At 53.5% G+C, this 4,496-nt stretch overlaps 2 protein-coding genes across 2 annotated transcripts in view; one reads left to right on the top strand and one right to left on the bottom strand.

Annotated features, from left to right (window-relative positions):
* Nucleotides 1-4,496, top strand: part of LOC308465792 (uncharacterized protein) — a 430,090-nt gene that overhangs the window by 90,559 nt on the left and 335,035 nt on the right. The window lies entirely within an intron of this gene.
* Nucleotides 1-4,496, bottom strand: part of LOC308465694 (uncharacterized protein) — a 386,527-nt gene that overhangs the window by 95,059 nt on the left and 286,972 nt on the right. The window lies entirely within an intron of this gene.

Below are 4,496 nucleotides of genomic sequence, written 5' to 3'. Positions count from 1 at the left end.
CACCCTCCAGCCCAGGAGACCCCTCCCCTCCCGAAAATACCCCCCCCCCCCCGGTCAAGCGTGTTTTTCTGCTTCTGGAGCCGCTTTTCACCCCAGGAAACGAGACGGAGGAGGAAGAGTCCCAGGCGAGGAAGGAAACGCACTCGCGACCCGGGGGGGGGCAGGAGGGGGGCGCATGGTGCTCAGGGGGGCGGCCCCTCCCTCTGGGACTCTTCCCAGTTCAGAGCCAGAGGGACCCATGCCATCCTTTCCCTGTGTTTCCTGCCAGAAAACCAGTTTATCCTGGGCTCCCAGAACCACATGGAGTCAGGAGACCCATTTCCCACCCCAGAGCAGGGCTGGACCAATCAGAAGCCTCTCCACTGGACAGCTGGCCAATCCCCTTGCAGATTCCCCTGGGCCTCCTCCTCTCCTTCGCCCGGTTTCCTGAGGGAGTTTCCCCCCTGAGTTTCCCTCATGGCTGCTCCCCTCCCAGCTTCTCCTTCATTTCTCCTTCCTTCTCTTCCTGTTTCTCTCCCCCCTCATTATTTGGGGCAGCTGGATCCCCCCCCCCATTGCCAGGGAGGCCCAGGAGGAGCCCATGGAAGTGGCAGGGCCAAGAGATGGTGTTTTTCCAAAAAAGGCGGGAACGCCATTTTGTTTTTTCCCGGGGGCCCCAGCTGCTCCCAGAGATGCCATGGCTCCCCTGTGGGCCTTGGGGGTCCCACGCTCTCGGGGTCTCTCTTCCCGGATGGAGGAGGGCGGCACCTTTGGTCCTCAGCTGCCTTCCTGCCATGATGGCTTGGCCTCTGCAGGGCAGCCTCTCTCCCCGCCATGTTGGCCCCACGGAGGAGGCCTCACTGTTGGGAGACGCCAGGCAAGAGGCCTTGGGGGATCCGCCGGGGTCTGCGAAGGGGGCCAGGAGGGAAAGGCCCTCTCTGTCTCAGAGGCCCAAGGAGGAGAAGAATAATAGTAGTAGTAGTAGTAGTAATAATAATAATAATAATAATAAGGGCTTTATCCCCTCAAAGGTGGAGGGTTCCCTCAGGGGAGTTTGACCCCCAGACCAGCATCCTTGGTCACCCCAAGAGTCAGCACTAGAAGGACTCCACCTGCAGGCCTTGGGAAAAGGGGGGCTCTTCCCCAGACGAGGCTGGAGACTCCCCTGCTGGCCCTTTAGGGTCCCAGGAGCCCTTTCTGGATGGCCCTCGCTTGTTCCTCCCCCTCAGGCAGTAGTTCAACAGAAGTTGCCCCCACTCCAGATCCCTGTGGAACTGGCTGAACTGGGGTCCTCCCAGTCCAGCCCAGACAAGAAAGAGAGGGAGCTCTCAGAAGAGGAAGCCATTGCGGAGAAGAACCGGACTTGGCTGTTCTCTGCTGAGGGTCTCCTGCCTTTCTTCCAAGGCTTCCTGGGGGTGCCATGGCCAGAGGAAGACACAGCCCCCCCCCGAAGGGCCCTGGGGAGCAAGCAGAGCCTGCCTCAGTTTCCTTCCCCAAGGCCTTGGGGGAACCTTGGGGTGCGGAAGGAGGAACCCCAAATGGAGCTCAGACCCCTGGCAAGTGGGGAAAGGAACATGATATAGCACTTTCCAGATGAGTCTTGATACGATACAATATTATTTATTGTCATTGTCTCATACAGAACAACAAAATTGAAAAAATGTACATCAGCCATTCAAAAACCAACAAGCCTGCTATCCCAGCTATCCCAACCTGGTTGGCCCCCTAAAAACTGATAAAAGGTAAAGGTACCCCTGCCCGTAGGGGCCAGTCTTGCCAGACTCTAGGGTTGTGCGCTCATCTCACTCTATAGGCCAGAAGCCAGCGCTGTCCGCAGACACTTCCGGGTCACGTGGCCAGCGTGACAAGCTGCATCTGGCGAGCGAGCACAGCACAAGGAACACCGTTTACCTTCCCACTGGTAAGCGGTCCCTATTTATGTACTTGCACCCGGGGTGCTTTCGAACTGCTACGTTGGCAGGCACTGGGACCGAACAACGGGAGCGCACCCCGCCGCAGGGATTTGATCCGCCGACCATGTGATTGGCAAGTCCTAGGCGCTGAGGTTTAACCCACAGCGCCACCCGCGTCCCTGATACCCCATAATTAAATACAATATACTCCCATAGAGACTACCTTACACTGCATTTAAAACCAAAATCACAACTGGATAGAAACTGTTCCTCAGGTGGCTAGTCCTAATCTTTATAACCCTGTACCTTCTTCCAGAAGGCAGAAGCTGAAAGAGATCATTTCCGGGGTGCGCACTATGCATGAAAACATCAATGCTAAATTGAGCAGATACCCGGAGGCAGTGCAGATTATTGCAGGGGGCTTCACTCACACAGATGTGAGGGCAGCACTCCCAAAATCCCATCAGCACATTGAGTGTGCAATAAGGGGAGAAAATACTCTTGACAAGGTGTATATGAACATTAGACGGGCATATGAGGCGCACCTCGGTGGTTCAGATCATGTGTCCCTGCTTCTGACACCAGTGTACACACCCCTCAGGAAACAAGGCCAGCTACAAACCCGGATGGTTACGGTGTGGCATGAGGGAGCCTCTCAGCAGTTGCAGGACCATTTCCAGGAGACCGATTGGAATATGTTTGACCATCAAGATCTAGAAACTTCTACATCAACGGTCTTAGATTCGGCACAGGAAATGCACCAGGGAAAGGTATGTTAAGTTGTATCCGAATAGGAAGCCCTGGATGACGGGAGAGGCTAGGAGATTCTTGAAGGACAGAAACTCTGCTTTTAGAACTGGGGGCGATCCTTATAAGAGTCATATTGCATTGTCTGAGTTGGTTAAGATTTGGTTAAGAGGGAAATGTAGGGAAAGTGTCATCTTGGTGAAGAGGAGGAAAAAGGCTGGATACTAAATACAGCTGGGTTTATTCTGGAGTGCAAATTATGAATAATTGTTGCTACAGATGATTTTCAGACGGAGATGGGAGTTTCCTTTTCGATAGTGGCCTTCTTGGTAGTGGCGCCTGCCCTGTGGAACCCCCTCCCAACAGATGTCAAATGGGGAAAAAACTACCAGACTTTTAGAAGACATCTGAAGGCAGCCCTTGTGGAGTGTGGTGATAATAGGGTTAACCTCCTGAATGTCCTACATCTGGGGAGGAGCTTCCTACGTAAAGGGAAGCTGCAGGTTCTTTGTCTGTGTGAAACAGTTTCACTTCTGTCCGGGAGAGAGACACACAGCATGTGTCCGAGGGTTGTTTGTTATTTTACCTACTGATGTAAATAAAGGCTGTTTATATAGAAGAAACAGCAGGCGGACTTTTCCTTTATCTCACACGGAAAGCACTCGCTGCTCGCTCTGCTGCTGCCTGGAAGAATTTATGCGCAGAGGAAACGCGCCGGACTCAGGCAGTAATCCAAGCGGTTCTGGCTGTACGTTTTTGTGCTGTGTGAGAAGCAAAGTCCAGCTCTGAGAGCCTGCCTGAAGCTGAGGCAGTCGTGATTTCGCTGGCGAAAGCGGAGCTTGCTGCAGGAAGCATCTTTGAAGCACCGGCCGGCAGAAAGCGTCTGTAAGCTTAAAGCCCCAGGAAGATGGCACAGCAGCAATCTCATGAATCTTTCAATGTGCCTTTTGAAAGGCTAAATGGCCACAATTGGGACGACTGGTCTCGCCAGATTCGTTACTGGTTAATGGGCAAGCAGCTCTGGGAGTGCCCCCAAGCCGATCCAGTACTGGCAGCTGCAGGGGCCAATGCGGCCGAAGTGGAAAGGGTTGCTTGCGCAGCAAAAAAGGATCAGAAAGCCACGTCCCGTATTGTAATGGCCATGGAGGCTTCGCAATTGCCTCACATTGACGGTTTATTGACTTGTCACAGAATTTGGCAAGCTTTAACGAGGGTCCACCAGTGCACAACAGCTGGGGCCAAGATCCATGTGATACGCTACCTGTTTCAGAAGAGACTGTCCCCAGGGGAATCGGTACGTGACCACATTGTGCAGATGCTGGCCATTTTCACTAAGCTGCGTCAGCTCAATGTACCTTTCCCAGGTGAGCTGAAAGCTTCCACTCTGCTGAGCTCTTTGGACAGGAGTTATGAGAACCTGGTTCTGACAATGGAAGTTATGCTGCCTGCGGAGCTGACGACTGACTATATTCGTGGGAGATACATTGATGAACAGGAAAAACGCCAGAGGGCGGGGAGAGAAGGCACAGGCTGCACCCCAAGAAAGGGGGGAGCAGCAAGAAGCAGTGAGGACTCAGTAAAAGCCTTTGTCTCCAAGCGCTGTTTTCGCTGTGGGTCTACGTCGCATCTCGTGAGAGATTGCCCTGCAGAGGCTCAGGAGCCGAAGGTCAGCCAGAAAGGAATGCAGATAAGGAGCTCCTCAACAGCGGCCAGGCATATGAAAAATTCCCAAGGTCCCAACCGAGGTGAAAGTAAAGAGAAGACGTCGCTGTATCATCTGGCTGCTTCAATGGCAGTAGTGAAAGCATCCAGACCAGAAGCCAGCGTCCCCTTTATTGTTGACACAGGCGCTACCCA

The sequence above is a fragment of the Podarcis pityusensis genome (assembly GCF_964106645.2).
Source record: "Podarcis pityusensis genome assembly, chromosome: 2".
NCBI lineage: Eukaryota > Metazoa > Chordata > Lepidosauria > Squamata > Lacertidae > Podarcis > Podarcis pityusensis.
This window is presented reverse-complemented; position numbering and strand designations above follow the sequence as displayed.